This window comes from Centruroides sculpturatus, unplaced genomic scaffold, assembly GCF_000671375.1.
Source record: "Centruroides sculpturatus isolate CEXI.00-Female unplaced genomic scaffold, Cexi_2.0 scaffold80, whole genome shotgun sequence".
In the NCBI taxonomy this organism is placed as follows: Eukaryota; Metazoa; Arthropoda; class Arachnida; order Scorpiones; family Buthidae; genus Centruroides; species Centruroides sculpturatus.
The window spans coordinates 1,177,957-1,188,931 of NW_019384552.1; positions in this window are offsets into that span (position 1 = coordinate 1,177,957).

The window sequence follows — 10,975 nt, forward strand, 5'->3', positions numbered from 1 at the left end:
TCGGTCTCTGTGAACAACAGAAAGGCCATCAGGCGAGCAGCATTCGACATGCATGCTGCCGCCAACAGTATCTACGGGATCGTGCTAGCCCTGAGATCTATGGAAGGTGAAGGAAAAGAGAAACACAGTTACGCAGATGTGACAAGAAGGAATACCTATACAAATAGAGGAAGCAACACAACAAACATGATCACGGATACTATCGCCACCTCCCAACAACGGGAGAAGACAGAAGACTTATTAATAGAGGCCACAACAACAGAGGAAGGCAAAGAATTATGCCCAGAGGAAATGATGAGCGTTATCAACGAAAAAATAGACCCAGCAAGCCTGGGAATCAGCATGAGACAAGTCTCAGCCGTACCCGGCAGAGGAATTAAATTTAGAGTCAAATCGGAGAAAGACGCCAAAAACCTACAGGAGGCAATAGAGAAATTGCCAGAATTAAATGAGAAGGTCAAGATGACCAGACTAAAAAGGAGACGGCCTAGAGTAATCTTCCTTAACGTGCCAGCAGAGGAAGGAAAGGAGGCTCTAGTTAAAAAAATATATGAACAAAATGAGGAGATAAGGAATAAATACTCCGAAGAGGCATACGAAAACGAAATAAAAATTACCCATGGAATAAATTCTAAAACGAAACCAGGACATAGACACGTAGTAATGTCAGTACATCCAGCTATAAGAAACATACTTATTAACATGCAACGAGTAAGTTATGAATGGGGCACTTTAGTCGTAGACGACTATATCCCAATAGTCCGATGTTACCGCTGCATGGGCTTCGGACATATGGCGGCTAACTGTGACCACAGAGAACGATGCAGCCATTGCACGAAACGACATAAATTTAAAGAGTGCCAGAACCAACATGAAACACCAGTGTGTATCAACTGCGTTAAAGCCAACAAAGGGCAAGAAAATGATCGATTGCACGATACTAACCATAATGCCTTCTCGCCACTATGCCCCATCCTAAAGTCTTACAAAAAATTACTGGTAAAACAGACTAATTATGAGTAATACGATTACTACACCTCCACCTACCAGACACAGTATTATCACCATGGATAAAAAGAATTATAAAGTCTTACAAATAAACACGCAAAAGAGCCAAGCAGCCTCCTCACTGGTAATAAAAACGGCAAACGATCTAGATGCTGACATGATTCTAATACAAGAGCCGTACACGATAAAAGACAAAATAGTAAGATTCGGCAATTGGCAGGTTTTATACAAGGTAACTGAAGGAGAAAGACCAAAGTGCGGAATAATCCTCAGAAATGACAAAATCAACATGGCCCTAATACCTGACTTAAGTTCAAACAGAATTACAACAGTGGCACTCCACCAAGGTCCAGTAGACTACATTTTAAACATCTATTTCTCACCATTTGACAGCGACGAGGACTGCATCGAAGAGCTAACCACCGTCTTGAGGAAAATAGGCAATAAATCATACATCATTGCTGGTGACTGCAATGCCAAATCCCCAATTTGGTACCACGAAAGGGAGGACCACAGGGGCAGGCTGATGCAGGACCTGCTTAATGAGATTGACGGCATCTCTCTCAACACCTCCACCATCCCCACTTTCCAAACCGCCAGAGCGAAAGGCTGGACGGACGTCTGTCTGGCCCCCGCCAGAGTCGGGAGGAAAATTACAAGCTGCAGCACAATACTCAGAGATTCGGCCAGTGACCATCGTTATATTCTAACAACTATGGAGGATGACTACCAACAAGAGACGCATGTAACTAAGCTTCATAACAAAATAACCAACTGGGACCTCTTCCAAGAGCTTTTTGCCAGACTGTGGAGGGAGTATCGATTTGTAGAATGCAGAAGCACCGCGGAAATCGACCGATATGTCAGCCACATCACCCTCTCTATGACTCAAGCACACAACCAATCCTCCAGAATCAAAAGCAGGGAATTCCGCACCCATTGGTGGAATGAAAAACTGGAAAACGGAAAGAAAAGAATAAGAAAGTTACGGAGAAAGTGGCTTCGCGAAAGCGATGCAACAAGAAAAGAGCAAAGAGGTCGAGATTACACGGAAGCTTTGAAAGAATATAAGTACAACATAAACAAAACCAGATCAAACGCCTGGCGCCAGTTTTGCGGCAACCCAGACATCGACCCTTGGGGGGAGCCATATAGGATCGCCTTCAAGAAAAGAAAAGGTGCGGCGCTCCCTAATATCCTGACCACATCGGGCACCACAAGCAGTGATGATTACGACATTAAAAGGAATATAACGAAGCTCCTGGACTATCACTTCCCGATTGACGACCTAAATAACGACAATAGCTGTCATAGGCAGGCCCGCTCAAAATTAGAAGAGGAGGTGGACGGGGAGGACGATAAATGGTTCTCTTTCGGAGAGATCCGCCATGCTATCGCCACCATGGCTAATAAAAAGGCACCGGGACATGATACGGTAACAGCAGAAATGGTCAAGAAAGCTTTCGAGGCGATCCCCATTGCTTTTGTCATCCTTTTTAATGAGTGCCTTCAACATGGCTACTTCCCGAGCTCCTGGAAGCTAGCACGCATTAAGCTAATCCCCAAAACAGACAACCCGGTGGAAGAAAAAGATTACAGGCCGATAAGCCTCCTTCCAGTCTTGGGTAAAGTGCTAGATGGCCTGATCATAAACAGAATAAACTGGCACCTAACAAAAACGGGCCAAATGAATGAAGGGCAATACGGGTTCAGAACGGGCAAATCAACTATAGATGCTATCGAGAGGGTCAATGACTTCATAAAAGATGCCTGGGATAAGGGGAAGCACGCCCTACTGGTCAGCATTGATTACAGGAAGGCATTCGACCACCTCTGGTGGCCGGCTATCCTGCTGAACCTAAAAAAAGCAAACTGCCCCAAAAATATCTATAATTTGACTAAGAACTACTTGACCGAGAGAGAAGTCGAATTCCTACACAACAACATAAGGGTCAAGAAGAAAATAAACAGGGGCTGCCCGCAGGGATCTCGATGCGGTCCCGGTCTTTGGAGTCTAGTTTATAATGACCTGCTGAACGAGATAACGGGAACAGAGGATGCCCAAATCCAAGGCTTCGCGGATGATACAATATTAATGGTGAGACACCAAAACTGTGATATACTTCAAAGAACAGGAAATGATATGCTAGAAAAAATAAACGGTTGGAGCAAGATAAATAAATTACCAATTAATTACCAGAAGTGCGAAGCCCTGGTATGTACAAAGAAATCCAGCAGGAAACAACTCCAACGGCCCCTCTGCCTATACATAAATAGACAAAAAATTAAAATAACATCACACCTGAAATACCTAGGAATATTACTGGACCCCACCCTGAGCTATAATACATATATAGAGGAACTATGCAAAAAGATGAGTCAAAGAGCGAACATGCTCTACTATATCGCAAGGAACACATGGGGGATCAGCACCAGGAACAGCAGGCTGATCTACAAAGGGGCAATTGAGCCAGCGCTCCTATATGCCGCCCAAATATGGGGCGATAGGGCCAATATAATACACAACCGAAGGAAGCTGCTCTCCGTACAGAGGTCATTTGCAATTAGGATCTGCCGGGCGTACCGCACAGCACCAACAGATAGCCTCCTAACGATAGCAAACATCGAGCCAATTCATATTAAAATTAACAGCATGGTTTGGGCCAGGGCGCTCATGAAGGGGAATAATAACCCCAATGCGGACGAGCAACAAGCAATAAACAATACGAACGACCGCTCACAGGAGGACAGGAAAATACAAGACCTGATAAGCTCCCACGGCATAGACAATTACATCACGGGGACAGCCAGTCAGAAACATCCAGCTGAGAGGGACACCATCCCAGTCCACATCACTAACGAGTTAAACTACACCAACTACAACTGGCACGTTTATACCGACGGGGCCAAGGGCGAAAAGGGCACGGGGGCTGCCTTCGTGATATATGATAACCAAATGGGTACCACAGTGCACGAAGAATATTATAAGCTGGCGGACTTTTGCTCTAGCAACCAAGCCGAGCTCTGTGCCATGGAAGGGGCCCTCTTCTACATAAATAAAAACATCAATAGGATAAAAGGCAATATAATCTTTATAACAGACAGCCGCTATGTGCTCAGATGCATCCAAGGTAACAAAAAACACACTGAAACCGGAATCAAGATTCAACATATGGCTAGACACCTAAACAGACACAGGCTAATTGGCTTCAGTTGGACCCCTGGCCACTCTGGCTTACAGGGCAACGAAAGGGCGGACGAGCTGGCGAAAAGGGCGGCAGGCAGCACCACACTGTCGATCACCTTTAGCAAGCTACCGCTTAGCCACATCCATAATCACATCAGGAACAAAATCAGAATACAGTGGCAACAGGAGTGGTCTAGTTCCAATACGGGCAGGACCACCTACCAATTCCTCCCTTCAATCGAGAAAAGAATAAACATGAAGTACTTCACTCCGTCTCACGGGCTGACACAGTTATTGACCGGCCATGGGAACCTACCCGCCTACTTAGCGAGAATTAAAAAGAAAACAGACAGTTCTTGTGATTGTGACGGTACTTCGACCGGGGACACTAAACACATATTGACAAGCTGTGCCAAGTTCAACAATCAAAGAAATAATCTGAAAGACTACTACACATCAAAAGGAAAGACTTGGCCACCACCCTGGGACTCTTTCTGCGCCACGGCGGAGAACTTCAACAAATTGGTAAAGTTTACTGAAGACTGCGACATATTTCAGCCATACAATCCACCTTAATGGAAGCAGGTGATCGCAGCAACTGCTCCTATTACATAAAGGGACTATGCTAATCCTAATGATATCTCCAGGCTGCAATTGACTATTCTACATGTATTGTGCGACCTTGTAGTCATCGCATTATAGTAATTACCTTGTTTTCTTATGTGCGCAACCTCATCCTCTTATTGTAAACCCGCTACATGTTAACCTGTACGCGTAATTTCTAAGACCAAATTGGTCTCGGACACCAATTGCTTCTGTACTATCCACACCTGTTTGTTTATACATATCTGTACCTGGATTATCCATGCTTCATCCAGATTGGATTCTGATTCACCATGTATATTGTTTTATTTCAATAAATGCCGATGCAAGACGCCAATGAGATCCCAATCTTCTAACTTCTCTTCATAACTGTTATCTCAACTATCACCCCTCCTCCACTCTAATACCCCATTCCTCCCTTCTTCATAAGCCTTCCATTCCATACGGCTAAGTCGCCAGACAGCCTACTATCTCTTCCACTCATGTCTATAGCAAGGCAGAGGGCGTCGAGTCGCGACTGTGGATAGCTGTGCACACATCGGCTCCGTCTTTCGATCGAAGCATCGGCGATCTGGATAATCAATCGGTGGACTGTGTTACATCGTTGGATTCGCCTCGTCGCAAGGATTCGTTTGATTCATAATTCATCTTGATCGGACCAACCGTTTGGTTTTTATTGGGCTTCAAAGTTTTTGGATCTCGAAGGACTTTCCCCGGCCCGCATTCGCCGGTAAGTGTTTATTGACTTTACCACCGGGTAGCGGCTGGCCTTAGGTACACATTGGTGTGCTTTCTAGGTTTCTACGACGATTTGTTAATTAGTTATAACGACGAGAATGATTCATACTTCGGGCCGCCGCCACTAATTATTTCTGGGTGGCACCATCTAGGTCTTACCCTCTATCTATACTGTAATTTTCTTGTAGAAATTCGCGATAGTTCTTAAGTTATTTAGATTCTTATATTTAGTTTTAGACAAAGGGTCATAGGTCATTGACCTCGCCACGTGGCAAGTCGGCCACTCCACCTGACCCTAATTCGGGAGCGATCGCGCTTTTGGAGTGGGTTTCTGCCCGGTTTTATCGGTTTTTTGACAAGGTTATTTTATATTTTATTTCCTGGGCTATTTTATTTACTTAATTGTTTATTTTGGCCATGGCGGATCTAAATAATAGCTTCGCCGAAGAAGAGCTTATTTCTTCTGTCACTTCTGGTCTGGGGATTATCCTCAGCTCTCTCCCTACTGACAGTAATGTCTCTGTCAGGGTGGCTGACCGCCATAAGGTTAGGGAAGCCGCCTTAGCCATGCACGCGGCGGCCAATCAAATTTTCGGGATGGTTCTCGCCTTAAGGGAGCAACTCAAAAAGCCCCCGCAGGAAGGTACCACCCAAGGAGGGCTCACCTACTCGGCGGCCGTTAAGAAAAATAACTTTTCAACCAGCTCTACTACGAAATTAATTGCTGCTAATGCTGCAAAGCTGGATGGGAAAATAAACCCAGCTAAATCTGTCCATCACATAATAGTTTCAGCCATTCCCGAACCAGGAGAGCCAACACCCACCCCCGAAGAGACTATGAACATAGTACAGTCAAGCATTAGCCCTTGGCAGTTAGGTATAAAGGTTAACCGGGTCTGGCCTACGCCCAGCGGAGATGTCAACATACAGGTTCAAACTGAGGAAGACTTAAAAGTTCTGGATAAGGCCATACGGACAAATGATGATCTCTCCAAGAAACTAAAAATTTCAAGGAAAAACAGAAAATCACCGAAAATCATAGTCTTTAATGTCCCAGACACTGTGGATGAAAATGAATTTTTAGACAACTTATACCTGCAGAACCAGTCGATCCAAGAAAACATTAATCCTAATGACTACCAAAAGGAAGTCAATATAAACCACAGTTTCCACCCCAGAGAAAAATCCAGTGTTAGGCACATGGTGCTCAACGTGACCCCAAATATTCGGAATGCAATAATAAAACAAGGGAAAATATTCGTAGGATGGAGTTCTTTGAGAGTAGACGACTTTATCCCAGTCATCAGATGCTTCAACTGCTCTGGTTATGGGCATACCTCGCTTAAATGTGAGGATCGGCAAAGGTGCAGCCATTGCGCTAAAAAACATAGGTATAAAGACTGCCCAAATCTAAATATTGAACCACGTTGTATAAACTGCCACAATTTTAATAAAACGGTCACCGACCAGAAAAAGTTATACACTGACCACAACACTTTTGACAAAAGCTGTCCCATGCTTAGGAAGTACAAAACGGCCCTAATAAACAATATTAACTATGAATAAGCTTCTCTCCTCGGTTCCTCCTTCGGATTATCCTTCGCCTTCCCGATGCATAATAACAACAATAATCTGAAAGATAACATCAATCTGCTCCAGATCAACCTACAACGTTGTAAAGCGGCTTCCTCCTCCATCATGAAAACCTTAATAGACAAAAACATTGACATCATTGCCTTCCAAGAACCTTATCTTCAAGCTGGGGTCCCGGCTCTTCTTGGCCGTGGCCAAATTCTTACTTGGAACGGTGGGACTGCCCATGTGCAGTCTGGGTTCCTTATTACCAACAAGCACCTCAACTGTCAGCTGGTCACCCAATATTGTACGGAATATGCCACCACCATCAGCATCACCACCAATATCTCCACTTTCTATGTTATCAACGCTTACTGTCCCCCTTCCCTCGACATTGAGGGTCCCTTAACTGGGATTAGGAGTATTGTCACCGGACTCAAGGATAACCATATCATCCTGTGTGGGGATTTTAACGCTAAATCCCCCATCTGGTTCAGCCCCATCGAGGATCCGAGAGGGCGGGCTGTTACTGATCTGATGGCTGATCTGGATCTATTCTCCTTAAATAGCAGTCCTCTCCCTACTTTCTCGAACTCTAATGGCAACAGCTGGATTGACTTATGTTTAGGTAATAAAAGAGCTGTTGACCATATTAGCTACTGCAGCACCTTACCCTCCGCTACGGCCAGTGACCATGCTTACATCAAAACTGTTATTGGCGGGATCAAGTGCAATAACAATATCCATATCACCACTAAGACCAATTGGGACCTTTACGAAAACTATTTGAAAGACAACTGGGACCCTACTAATATTATCAACATCCGGACTCACGAGGATATCGACACCACTGTCAACAACCTTCTTCATGCTATTCACCACGCTTTTTATAATGCCACCCATATTAAGACTCATAAACCATCCATCCCGTGGTGGACCGTTAACCTGACTAACATACGCAAGCAGGTCCGCAGGGCTTGGAGGGAGTACTATAACTCCACTGAGCCCTCCACCAGGGAAGATAAGAAAAGTGCCTATAAAATCCTTCTCCGTGATTACAAAACCCTTCTTAATAAGACGAGGAGGGACTCCTGGAAGGAATTTTGTAGTAACTCCAGCATCTCTGGACCTTGGGCCACTCCATTCTACACCACCGTTAGGAAGAAAAAGCTCCTCCACCCCCCATCAACCATTTCCACCCCGACGGGCCATACCACCAATCTGAGCGACACTTGTCGGGTCATTCTCACTGATCTCTTCCCCACTGATGACCCAAGTTCGGACGGAGAATTCCATCGGACTACTAGGCTAAAGGCGAGCAAGATCCCTAACGTTGAGGACGACTCCCCCTTCTCCTTTCTGGAAATCCAAAGGGAATTTAATAATATCAAAAAGAAGGCCCCTGGTCCGGATGGGGTGGATTACAGGATGGCAAGGCACGCCTTCGCTGCAATCCCGACCACTTTCTCTGTCCTCTATAACATCTGTCTTCAAAACCGCTACTTTCCCTGCCCTTGGAAGGAGGCCGAGGTCAAGTTAATTCAGAAGAACAACGAAACCTCCCCCACTACCGCCTCCGATTACCGGCCAATCTCCCTACTTTCCATTCTTGGTAAGGTGCTGGACTCCCTTTTGAGTAAAAGGATTCAGTATCACCTCGACAAGAACAATTTTTTTCACCCGGCCCAATATGGCTTCAGGAAGAACAAAAATGCCCACCAGGCAATGAATAAAATCCTGGACTACATCAACACCGCTAAACAAAACGGTAAACACACCCTAATCATTTCAGTGGATTTTAGGGGTGCTTTTGATCATGCCTGGTGGCCAGCCATAATGGCTGCCCTCTCAGAGGCTGGCTGTCCGCCAAATATCTTCGGACTCACTCAAAGTTATCTGTCCAACAGAAGTGCTAAAATCAGCTACGCTGGGACCACTTTCTACTCCACCAATATCTCGAGGGGTTGCCCACAGGGGTCCAAATCTGGGCCCCTACTTTGGAATATCCTATATAACAGCATCCTCTCCCTCACTAATAATAATTCTTTCAACGGGAACCCTTATTCCCAGGGCTACGCTGACGACACGGTCGTCCTTCTCTCGGACCATAACCAAGAAGTCTTACAGAACCATGCAAACACTATCCTTCAAGCTATTTACGACTGGAGTGTCAACAACAAACAAATTATCAACTACAATAAAACTCTGTGCATGGTATTCCCCAAAGGGAACCCGCTCCAAAAGAAACCAACCATCAGGATCAACAACAATAGGATAAACTGTGTTAAAGACATCAAATATCTGGGGATCATCTTGGACAGCAAGCTTACTTGGAAAGAGAACACCTATTATACTTATAACAAAGCGATTACGGTCTCCCACTCCCTTAGGAGTATTGCTAGGAACACGTGGGGCCTCGACGATAAAACCAGTCGGATGATCTACGCTGGGGCCATCGAACCTATCCTCACCTACGGGTGCGAAGCTTGGGGGTACTCTGTCTCTAAGGTTCATATTCAGAGGAAACTTTTGTCGGCGCAGAGGCACGCAGCTATAACCATCACCAAAGCCTACAGGACCGCTCCGACCAACGCCCTCCTAGTGATTGCGGGCCTCACCCCAATCCATCTTGTTATTTACCAACGATTCCTTAAAAACCAGCTCGTCAGGCTGCACAATAAAGAAATCACCCCTAATCAGCTTCATAAGACCGCCAATCATCTCAAACTCCCAGTGGACTTTCACCAGCTCATCGATCAGACTGAGGAAAATGGGCTGGACCTCATTTCCTCCACTCACCCCACCCACCCTGCTAAACACTTGATCGGCTCCTTTACCTCCATCATGGACCCCATTCCAGATGGCATAAACTTTTATACTGATGGCTCAAAGGCCGATGCTATGGTTGGTGCCGGGGCCTATCTCAGAGACTGCAAGAGGGCTCTTTATTGGCAGGCAGTGGCTCGGCTTAAGGCCCACTGCTCCAATAATCAGGCGGAGTCCCTCGCCATCCTCAAATCCCTGGATTATATCAGGAGCCATATTCATACTTTTCGCAAGACCAACGTCAATATCATCAGCGACAGTCGTGTGGCCTTAAGCCAAATCTATAAAGCAAACAACAAACTCCCCATTGTGAAGGACACGCTCAACCTCCTGCATGAGCTCACTGATCATCTCACCATAAACTTCTTCTGGGTTAAGGGGCACTCCGGTGTCCCAGGTAATGACCAAGCCGACACCCTAGCCAAGCATGCAGCTAGGATTACTGATAAATTCCATTATCAAGCCATACCAATGTCCACTATAAAAACTACCATCAAGAACATCACCATGAAGATGTGGCAGGAGGAGTGGGACCTAGGGCCCACCGGCCGCCACACCCATCTATTCATCCCGGACATTAACTCGAGGCTCATCAATAAGCACTTCCATACTTCGCACTCTCTGACTCAGGTGCTTACCGCTCACGGGAACTTTAATTCCTACCTGAGTCGGTTCCTCAATAACAACTCAGATCTGTGTAACTGCGGGATTCCGGATAGCCAAGACCCCGACCACCTTCTCTTCACCTGCAAGTTTCACCACAACCAGAGGACTTCCCTCCGAGACACTGCGCTAACCGAGGTTGGACACTGGCCTTGCCACCCCAGGGAATTGATCGACAACAAGCAGCTATTTGAAGCCTTCAAAACCTTTGTCGGGAGCCTTAATCTGTCTGACTACTCTACGAACACCCAGAATACTCCTATGTAACTGTCATGTGCAATTGTATTTATGTATTTTCCTCCTTCTTTTGTACCCTCTTGTACTCGGTATGACGCGTTTGGTTTGTTGTGGGCTGTATAAAGTAAATGTTTTATT